The following is an 11,143-nucleotide window of genomic DNA, read 5'->3' on the forward strand; positions in this document are numbered from 1 at the left end:
ATCGGAAGAAAATATGTCACGATTTTAACTGTGATTGTCTCTGGGCAATGGGATTGTGGGTGATTTTCATAATCTTTGTATTTCTCCGTGTTTTCCAAAGTTTAAAAATGAGCATGGGGCGATGGCTTGTGGCTCCTTCCTGCGCTGCTTCTCTCTTTCGCTCAGGCCCGTGGCGCCGGCAGCATGGGCAAGTGTCGCGGTCTTCGTACTGCCAGGAAGCTCCGTAGCCACCGACGAGACCAGAAGTGGCATGATAAACAGTACAAGAAAGCCCATTTGGGCACAGCCCTGAAGGCCAACCCTTTTGGAGGTGCTTCTCATGCCAAGGGAAAAAGTAAGGGTTGAAGCAAAACAGCCAAATTCTGCCATCAGGAAGTGTGTCAGGGTTCAACTAATCAAGAATGGCAAAAAAAAATCACCGCCTTTGTACCCAATGATGGTTGTTTGAATTTTATTGAGGAAAATGATGAAGTTCTGGTTGCTGGATTTGGTTGCAAAGATCATGCTGTTGGTGACATTCCTGGAGTCTGCTTTAAGGTTGTCAGAGTAGCCAATGTCTCTCTTTTGGCCTTATATAAAGGCAAGAAGGAAAGACCAAGATCATAAGTTTTGATGATGAAAGCGGGATAGTAATAAATTTCCATATGCCAAAAAAAAAAATTGAGCATGGGGCTTCCCTGGTGGTACAGAATCCACCTGCTAATGCAGGGGGCACGGGTTCGAGCTCTGCTCCGGGAAGATCCCACATGCCGCGGAACAACTAAGCCCGTGCGCCACAACTACTGAGCCTGTGCTCTAGAGCCCGCAAGCCACAACTACTGAGCCTGGGTGCCACAACTACTGAAACCCGTGCACCTAGAGCCCGTGCTCTGCAACAAGAGAAGCCACCACAATGAGAAGCCTGCGCACTGCAACGAAGAGTAGCCCCCACTCGCTGCAAATAGAGAAAGCCCACACGCAGCAACGAAGACCCAACTCAGCCCAAAATAAATAAAATAAATAAATGTATTTTTAAAAAATGAGCATGAATTACTTATGAGAAGAATGTTAGTCACTACACCTGTCAGTCAATTCCAGCATTAACCATTCTTGTGAAAATTACTGGAGGCTAGCAAAAAGGGGAAATTTGGCTGCCTTGAAGTAGTTGAATCCTCTGTTTAAAAAAAAAATTTTTTTTGGCTGCACCATGCGGGATGTGGAATCTTAGGTCCCCAGCCAGGGACTGACCCTGGGCCCTTGGCAGTGAAAGCGTGGAGTCCTAACCACTGGACCGTCAGGGAATTCCCAAATCCTCTATCTTTAAATGAAAAAAAAAAAAAACGTAGAGTGACCTAGCAACCAAAACAATGGTTGTATCACTTTTTCCCATTCCAAAATTTTACTGGGGAAAGTTACTGGTCCTCACAAATAAACCTTTCCATGTGAACTACAGTTTTTCCTTTTCATTGCAGAAGCTTACGATAGAATACGTTGTCTAAGCACGTGTCAAAATTAAGTCATGAAACGTGAACCTCGGAGTGGAAAGCATCAGCCTTTGATTTCCTTTTTTCATAGGAGGATCCAGTATTGCAAAAGAGACAAAGCATCAGCTTGGGTGTCCTGAGCTTTGGTTCTGTTATGTACTAGCTGTGTGACTTGTAGCCAGTTATTTAAAGTTCCTGAAATGTTGTGTCCATATCTACAGACTATAGATAATACCTGTCTGGCAAGTTTCTTTTGATGATTAGAGATGACATTTGTAAGCCTAGATCACTTGCTTAATCCCTCAATTGCTTAACTAGCTTAATTGCTCCTGCTGCTGCTTTTGCTACTACTAGTTATTACCACTACCACTGCCGTGACCATGACCTTTCCCTCCACCAATGGGAATGGTAACTCTGTACCGTCTAGCTGTGTTCAAGTTGTTGGCCAGGTCAGTTTGACTGCTATCGCCTAACTTCCAGTCCTGCAAAGGCAGGACAAGCCTTCTCAACCTACCTGTGCTGCTCCCCGACCAGTCCAGCAACTAAGGGGTTAAGTTCTAGTGAAGCCGGGGACATCCAGTAACTAGCTGAGTCCTGAGGTCTGCATCTTTTCAGATGGTTCAGTGCATCTTTTCAGACTGTTCAGTGTGGGGTACTGATTGTTAAATATTTTGAATATTACACCTGGTTCTAGTCAAATAAAGACTAAGGGGAGTCATTTATTTCCTGCGTTTCTGAAGAATAGAATACCATAATGACCAACTGTGCTTGAATACTGAAGTCTTGAAAAGTGGGAGGAAATTGCCAGTAAATGTAAGTTGATGATCAAATCTTTATTTTTCCTCTTTTCACTTTGTCATTCCCTCCCTCAGATGGCTCTGTGCTCAGGACAGTATTGGTGATACAGCTGCCGTGGTCCTTGGGAAGCATCTTTGCGGAGCAGAAGGCCATGATTGACACTAACAGGGGAATCTTTCCTTTCCAATTTCATTTTCTAAGAGATGTAAAATGCCCCTCACCAAAAACAAACAAAAACAAAACCCTAAAAAACAAACAGAACTTCCACAACCTTCTTAACTACCTATTCTGTGTACGTGGTCTGGCCCCATTATTACATTGCAAAGCAAGATCAATGAAGACAATCTAACTCAAGAATTTAGTTCTTGGACTGTCACTCATATTTCTGTGCATTTTAATTTGAGAGCTTGGGTTGCTTGGTTATAATTGCATCAAGACGGGACAGATATAAATCTTCCTTGAATTAGATGATCTGTGTGAGATATACTGTGGAATATTGGCCAAAGATAATTTTAGCCTAACTCAAGCCCTTAGAGTTAAAATATCTTCATTATATAAATTTGTCTTCTGTTCTCAACCCAGAAAGACAGTAAAGGATGAGATTGCCTTGTCTCTTCAAAGACTAAATGAAGTAGAACTCTCTTATGGACGGAATGTTTGCATCTTCTCAGAATTCATATGTTGAAGCCCTAGTCCCCATTGTGATGATATTAGGAGGTGAGGCCTTTGGGAAGTAATTAGGATTAGATGAAGTTGTGAGGGTAGAGCCCCCATGATAGGATTAGTGCCCTTAGAAGAAGAAGAGACTAAATAAGAGTGTCCTCTCTCTGCCATGTGAAGACACGGAGAGAAGGTAACTGTCGCCAAGTTAGGAAGGGAGCCCTCATCAAGGACCACATCTCCCAGCACCTTGATCTTGGACTTCCTAGCCTCCAGAACTGAGAAATAATGTCTGTTGTTTAAGCCACCCAGTCAGTGGTATTCTGTTATAGCAGCCTGAGCACACTAAGACAAACTCCACAACACCCAACCTTTCTGTAACATAGATTCAGTTACATTGCAGGCCAAAGAATGCACCTGGATATAACAAGTCTATATTGACACTGATAGCAGTGCTCTCCTTCAGGACTGGCATTATATCGGGATTTTAGGTGTCCATTTTGGAGGGATATGTTTCTTGTAGGAGAATGGATTTGTATTTTACCTTGCTAGACAGTTAGTGTTGCCAAACATGGCTGCTCTGTGCTCTGAGAAGTTCTTCAGTAAGATCAGGGCATTTGGACAGTGGTTAGACTGAGGTCAAAGTCAAACCAGGTACTAGAGCTGGGAGAAGAGAGACCGTCTTTTTGAGCATCTGTGTGTGTGTCACAGAACAGCATTAGGCACTGTGGACTCTCTAGCGTGCTAGCAGCCAGGAGAGGCCCATGGCAGTAGCTGTTCATTTTGACAGCTACTTAGGTGCTTCTGCTGTTTTTAAAGGTGAACCATTTCAAGCCTCCTCAGCCTACCCAGCCAGCCAATCTGCAATTAAGGAGATCAGATTGTCTCAACTTTAGTTTCCAACCCTTCTGTGGTCTTTAAAACAAATTCTGCTATAAATTCTTAATCCACAAGAATGTATCTTGTTTTCTCAATGTTCCTTTTTTTTTGTAATAGCATTGTGTTCTTGTACACGTGTCCTATTTTTATTCTTTTACACTCACTTTATGGTGTTTGGGAAGGAAATGGATATAACCATGTGTGATTCAGTTTGTTACAACTGGAAGCCTTCCAGCATACCCCATTTTCAACTGCTCCTAGGGATTGATCTAGCCCCTTCCCCACCTACTCAACTACTCCTTCATCAGACTTCCTGCCCGTGCTGATTCCAGCCTGCTGGCCTGTGTTCCCTGATGCTGCAGCTGCTACAGTTGAAGGAGAGGACCTGCTCCACACAGAGAAACCACTCAGACACAGGTCTGGGTTTTTTTTCCCCCTCCTTGGACAAGTCTTGGCCTAATGGATTTTGCAGTCAGACAGAATTGAGTGCAGATCACGGTACTGTCATTTACTTACCACATGGCATAGGGAAACTCAATTAACATCTCTGAGCCTGAGTTTATCTGTAAAATGGGCATAATATCTGTATCTCAGAGGTTTCTGAAAACGATATGAAATTTTAGCAACATTTGACAGGTTACCTAGGCCTTAAGTAGATTCAAAGAAGGAGCGTTCTTAGATTGATCTCCGGCAGGGGGTGAGGCCAATCAACTGATGATTTGCGGTTGGTTGGTAACAGTTGGTTACCCCAACAGGAAAGAAAACCAGTTGAATCAGCTATTTGGTACTAAATAATAAAGAAAAAAGTATCTGTCTTACTAGAAAGGCTGAATTGACCAATGTAGTCAGTTTAATCAGGAGAGACATTTGTGTGGAAAATTTCCCTAAATTAAAACAAAAGAATAATTTATTGGGTTTACCAACACATCAGCATCTTTAGATTAGTGGCTTACTAAAGTGAAAGCACTCTCTAGTTGAAATGTATTGACTATTTGGGTGTTTGCAAATCTATCTCAAATTCAGTGAGTATAGAGGACTCGAGTGGTCCTTCTCTAGGCCCTGAAATGAGAAGGTGGAGGGGGTATGTGTTGAATAAAAAATACATGATCCGGCTCTGCAGGAACTTGCCGGAAGGGAGATGAGATAGATACTTAAGTCATTACAATAGACATAATACACACTGGTTAAATTCTGAGAGTTCATAGGAGTCAGGGTTTGTTTTTTTTTCTTCTGTGTAGTTGAGGAAGAGGGGTGGCATTCTGGAAGGAGTGGGCTTTCATCTATTTTGTTTTTTTTTTAATTAATTAAGTTAGGCTGCGCCGTGTCTTAGTTGCAGCATGCGGGATCTAGTTCTCTGACCAGGGGTGGAACCCTGGCCCCCTGCATTGGGAGCACAGAGTCTTACCCACTGGAACACCAGGAAAGTCCCCCATCTGGGTTTTTAAAGGATGTAAGCTCCTTGTTTGTATTCTTTTATGAGATGGTTAGTCAGGTGCAGCCATAAGAGGAGACAGAGGATAGGCTCAGGGAAGCATAGATTATGAAGCTAACAGGTGCTAGAGACAGGAGACCCGGCATGCAGGGCCAATGGGGAAGACACTGAGGTGGTCAGGAGGCAGAAGACAGGAGGGAGGGGAAGTTTTAGGGAAGGCAGGGCAAGGTGAACAGCTTTGGATAGGCTAGTTTGAATAATTTCCTTGGGCTTTGGGCTATAGGGGTAGTCCCTACTTGTCTGACACCTGGTGCTGGTTGATTAAGGCAGAGAAATATGTCTCCTGGGGTGTAGGCGCCAGACAGAGACATGGCTCCGGATTAGTTGGTTTGCATATCAAAGGCATGCTTCTGCCTGGACACATTGTTGTCTCTAAGAATTGACTAGCCCCTGGAGGGGCAGGCTTTTTCCAGCCAGAAGGATTTTTTTTTTTATGATGTTAAAGCATCATAATACGTAGGAAACTTTAAATATTTATAACAGACTTCTTTAGCTGTTCCTTTGTCTTGTTCACGTTTTTGACTTTGAATGTGTTGAAGCCACTAGCACTCTCAGCACAAGGCACAGGAGGCCAACTGGTAACAGGAGTTCTAACAAGAGAAGCAATGCTGTATTTGGATGTAGTCGCAAATATTAAGGCTGATGATATACAGGCCCATGGCCTGCTTCTGTCAGGGTCTGCTTCTGGAGGGCTGGGTCAGCCGATCTCCGACAGGCCCAAGGCAGCTGTTCTCTCTAATACATCTTTACTTGAAAAATTGGATTAAGGTGATGTTTTGATATGTTGCTAGTCATCTTTTATAGCCCCAAATCCCTGACACTCTTGGCTTCCTAGATGATTGTGTTCCTGCTGGCTGTGGCAGCCTTGTGAGTACAGCATGTTGAGAGTCAAAAGCACGTAAATACACTTTCCAGCCCATATCCAGGAGTGTTCTGAGACTCTCCTTAGAATAGTCAGCAGTACAATGGGTGTTTGGCTTTCGTTGGCTGTCTTTCTGATAAAGTACCATAGGAAGGAATACTAATAACTCACTTGCTTTTAATTATTTCCTACAGATTTGGAGTGTAACAGATAGTAAAATATTAGCATTGGAGAAATTTTCGAATCAGATACACCCTGATATCTCAGTGGCTTATCATATTAGATATTTGTTCCTTGCTTATTAAAGCCCAGTTGGCAATGGTAGGGGTGAGGCTCTATCCCACACTCAGGGACTCAGACTGACAGAGATTCTGTTCTCTTCAACACATGGTTTCTTTGTATTGACATCCAGCTGGCAGACAAGGAAAGAAACCACATGGGAGATGTGTGTGGCCCAAGCAGGGAGGTCGCTCACATAAATTCTACCCAATTCTATTAGCCAGAACTCAGACACATGGCTCTACGAGGATGCCAGAGGAACCGGGAAATGTACTAACTGTCAGAGCAGCCACTTCTCAGCATCAACGCACTTTAGTGCAGCTACACACATTTTTCAATTTGGCAGCGTTGTAACCGTAATCAGTTTGTATCCTGCTTTTTCACTTAATAATCTGCAGAGTTTGCGTAATTGTTTTTAGTTGCAATATAGTATTCTATTGATGAACCATAATTTATTAGGCCATCCCTTATTGGACGTTTAGATTATTTTTCTGGTTTTGAGGATTATACATTTTCTTTCTATGGACATCCTTCTGCTTCAAGATTTATCCCTCTGTTAAATGACTTTCTTAGAGTAAATTCCCATGAGTTGAATTACTGAGTGAAGGGAAGTGGCTGTTACACATTGCTATGCTACTTTCAAAATGATGTTTCTGTTCACAAGGCCACCAGCAGAGTGTAGAGATTCTAGTTCCATTTGAGCCTTATCAGGCAATGAGAATTGAAACATTGCTCTTGTAATCTGCAGAGTAGCCTAGAGGAAGCACACAATCTTCTTTCCTAGTTATTACTTTTAAATTATCCTTAAAAATTTGGGGAATGTTCCTTGGTCAAAAAAGGACAGGCAAAAATTCCTCTCCCTGAGTGGTTGAATAAAGCATGACACATCCACACAGTGTTGTACTATGCAGCGGTTTAAAAAAATAATGAGGGAGATTCTAATAAACTGATTTGGAATAATTTCAAGCATATACTCAAGTGAAAAAAACAAAGTGCAAAAGACTATACTATGCTACCCTTCATGTAAGGAAGAAAGGGATTTAAGAAAATATAGACATATCTGCTCGTCTGTACAATATAAACAGGAAGGATAAACCAGAAACTGAAGAGACTGATTACCTGCAGGGTCTGGGATGGAATGAAGGGAAGAATGTCCATGAGGTCGTAGGGATGAGAGGCAGCGACCTTTCTCAGGGTTGATCTTTTGGTATAGCTGGGATTCTCAGCACTGTGCTAATGTTCCTTATACACCCTGCCAAAAATGAATCGATAATTTAAATCAACCAAGATGGGGGGAGGGGGAACTCAATTGGAATGCAAGTAGTATTTCAACTGTATTTACAGAGAGTATTCCTAACTGTATTTCAAATGAATAACATAACCACACTGAAGGGGATGGTGAGAGAGGAGCTGACCTAAGTAACTGTGGTGGGTAGCCTCTGAGATGGCCCCCAGTGATCCCTGCATCCTGGCTTTCATGCTCTTGTGCAATCCCTGAGTTGGCCTGGATTGAATGATTGCTTCTAGTGAAAAGAATGTGGTGGAGATGATGGGATGTCCCTTGTGAAATGTGAGTACAGAAGGCAGGGGCTTCTGCCTTGGGCACCCTTTTTCCTTTCTCATTCTGACAGAAGCTGGCTGCCATGTTGTGAGCTGCCCTATAGAGCTGCCCTTGCCCTGTGGCAAAGAATTGACGTTTCCAGTTGACAGCCATTGAAGAACTGAGGCCCGCCAGCAGCCACGTGAGTGAGTTTGAGATGCATGCAGCCCTGGGTGACACCTTTATTACAGCTTTGTGAGAGACCAGAAGCCAAAGGCATCTACCTAAGCTATGCCCAGATTCCTGATTCCACAGAACTAGTGAGAAAAATGTGGTTTTCAGTTGCTAAATTCTGGGGGAAATTTCTTATCTAGCAATAGTTAACTAATATAGCAACTCTGGAAAACAGCATTCTGACTGGTTAGGGTAAGGTTAAAGATAAAAAAAACTGTACACAAATAGTGCATTCCTTTTGGTAGCCCTGCTATTCACAGGGTATTGTTTAGCAATTCTTTAACAACTTTCTGTGGTCAAGACTGAACAAAATAAAATGAATCTATAATGAGACAGATAATGAGAACCAGTTTTCTCATAGGTAGAGAAGTTGCAAATAAGGAAAGAGGGAAGGCTAGAATGATTGAGGTGTTGGATTGGATTCAGAGGTATCAGTATGAATTCATGGCTTTTAGTATAGATACAGAGAGAGATACAGAAATAGATATTGACGTTTCTTATACTGAGTTAATATACACGCCTATATTTCTAGCTTTTTTCTCTGAGAGGACCTAGGACTCAGGACAACCCATTAGCAATAAGCACACTTAGTGCCCAGACCTTGATTTTGAAACATAGTTTTCCAGTAAAAGGAAGCAAGGCTTCTCAGAGAAGTGACTGATTCCAGTTGGAGCATAGAAAATATATGATGAACCTGGAACATCTTGTGGTACCAGACAGTTAGAAAATATTCACACAAAAAGAGCATGTCAAAAGAAGACAGGATCCAATCTGACAGGGCTCGCAATGGCCAAATCTCAGACAAGTTGAACAAAATAAATGATGATAGTATTGTATTATAACCTGTAGAATTCAATAAATATCCATTGGTCCATGCTGATATAAATGAGTAAATACATGGAAGATATCTTAGTCCATTTGGACTGCTATAACAAAGTACCATAAATTGGGTGGCTTATAAACCACGGAAATTTACTTCTTAGTACTGGAGGCTGGAAATCCAAGGTCAGGGTGCCAGCATGGTCAAGTTCTGGTGAGGACCCTCCTCTTCTGGGTTGCAGACTGCTGACTTCTTATCTCCTCACATGGCAGAAAGAGAGTAGCAAGCTATCTCCTGATTCTTGTAAGGACACTAATACCTCATGGCCTCATCTAGCCCTAATTACCTCCCGAAGCCCCCATCTTCTAATATCATTGTATTGGAGGGTAGGGTTACAGCATACGAATTTTAGAGGGACACAAACATTCAGTCTATACTAGAAGAGAATGGGCAGCTCTTCCTTACAGAAGAATTCCAATTAATACGTGTAGAGGAATGAGCAAAATTCAGAATCACCATTGGGCAAACGCCGCAGTGATAATTATTTACAGTAAGGTCTACCAATGGATAAAAGGAAATCAGTAGGTGAGAGTTTGAGGAGAAACAAGGTATTGGCACAGTCTCAAAATATCTCAAAGATGTTTACCAATTGCAAAGAGAAAAAAAAATGTTAACTTTACAGTGGAGAAACCAATCAATACCACCTAAACCATATAATCAGGATTAGCATCAAGGGTAATAAGACACATGGGCCTGATGGACCTCCTGATATGATGCACTGAGGGGGCACAACATGACTTCTGTGGCATTCATGCCAACACTACATGACCTCAATCCAGCCACGAGGAAATACCAACCAAACCCAAACTGAGGCCCATGCTGTAACTGCTCAGTACTCTTCAAGTGTCCAGGTTATGCAAGACAAATGAATTCTGAGGAGTTGTTGCAGATTGGAGAGGACTAAAGAGAAATAATAATTGAATGCAAGGTGGAACCTGGAACAGATAAAGGACATTAGTAGAAAAGCTGGTGGGACTTGAATAAGGCATGTAGTTAATACTATTTCATTAATGTTAATTTCCTGGTTTTGATGATCTACTGTGGTTGTGTAAGATGTTAATAAGGGGAAGCTGGGTAAAGGGTAGATGTGAGCTCTATTATTTTTGCAACTTTTCTGTTAGGAAGATTCCTTTCTGAAGATCTCTGGTCCCATCCCTGAGGGCCAGACTTGCCTGGTTTTCAAGGGGAGGGACTTGATTCCCAGTCTAATGAATATTTCTATAGGACACATACCTTTATTAGTTATATGTTCAGTGGGCTAGTAGTTAATCTACAGATTTGTAAGTCTGTAAATAAAACTGATCCTGTATCACTTGACCTAGAACCTCAGAATTATGCTGTTTCTGCATGCTTCTAAATTGGTGGTGTCTCTCTCAGGCTCTGCTCTGGATTATGTATGACATGTGATATGGTCTTGTATTGATAGAAGGCCTAGACAGTTGCCATGGTCTACAGCAGCCTGTGGTAGAGTATCGCAGAGCTACTGCTACCAGGATCCTTTTCTCTGCACGGTTCCTAAACCACTGCTGCAGACAGTGAAAGCCTCGGTTGCCCTTTTAACTCACCGGATAATTTATGTCTTCTCCTGGCTAGGGTTTGTTTTACCACAAGCAAGAGGAGAAAGAATTACATGTTGGAACAGTACAGACAGCGCATGTTCAATAACTTAAATCGATTTGAAATTGCCCTAAGTGATGACCCTGTAAAGTAGTTCTGACATGGGAGACTTACAGTGAAAGCCTCATTTTAGGGTCAAAAATAAATATTTGGCCAACTTTCTCCCTTTCCTCTTTATCACAGAGTGATCCTTTAATAAGAATGAATATTTTTATAAAAATGACACAGGCTAGCTATAAAACTTCAAGCAATATAAAAAAGTACGAAGAATATCTGTTTTTATTTTTTTAATTTTTTTTTAAACATCTTTATTGGGGTATAATTGCTTTACAGTGGTGTGTTAGTTTCTGCTTTATAACAGAGTGAATCAGTTATACATATACATATGTTCCCATATCTCTTCCCTCTTTGTCTCCCTCCCTCCCACCCTCCCTATCCC

The 11,143-nt window shown here is 41.9% G+C and overlaps 1 pseudogene; it reads left to right on the top strand.

The window, feature by feature from the left end:
• The first annotated feature begins 183 nt into the window (after positions 1–183).
• Positions 184–606, top strand: LOC103090902 (40S ribosomal protein S23 pseudogene; annotated as a pseudogene).
• The last annotated feature ends 10,537 nt before the right edge of the window (positions 607–11,143 follow it).

Source organism: Lipotes vexillifer, unplaced genomic scaffold, assembly GCF_000442215.2.
Source record: "Lipotes vexillifer unplaced genomic scaffold, Lipotes_vexillifer_v1.1 scaffold1114, whole genome shotgun sequence".
Lineage (NCBI taxonomy): Eukaryota > Metazoa > Chordata > Mammalia > Artiodactyla > Lipotidae > Lipotes > Lipotes vexillifer.